Here is a 471-nt window from a genome sequence, read left to right as displayed (position 1 = left end):
TAAATATAATACTGCAGCCACCCGCTGTGCTGCAGCGTTTCTTCGTTGAGCTGCGTATACACCCCAGCACCACCACCAAGAAACATGTATTATTTTAATTTATATTCACTTATTTATATTTATCTATTTATTTATTTATTTATTTATATTTATTTATTTATTTATTTATTTTTATTTAGTTTTTATACAGCTCATAGATACAAAATAAATATAATACTGCAGCTACCCGCTATGCTGCAGCGTTTCTTCGTTGAGCTGCGTATACACCCCAGCACTATAATTTATATTTATTTATTTATTTATATTTATTTATTTATTTATTTATTTATTTATTTATATTTATTTATTTATTTATTTATTTTTATTTAGTTTTTATACATCTGATAGATATAAAAATAAATAAATATAATACTGCAGCCAGCCGCTGTTCCTCGTTGAGCTGCCTATACACCCCAGCACCACCACCAAAAG

This window comes from Eimeria mitis, genomic scaffold (assembly GCF_000499745.2).
Source record: "Eimeria mitis Houghton genomic scaffold, Emh_scaff886, whole genome shotgun sequence".
Taxonomy (NCBI): domain Eukaryota; phylum Apicomplexa; class Conoidasida; order Eucoccidiorida; family Eimeriidae; genus Eimeria; species Eimeria mitis.
Note: the sequence above shows the minus strand (reverse complement) of the source record.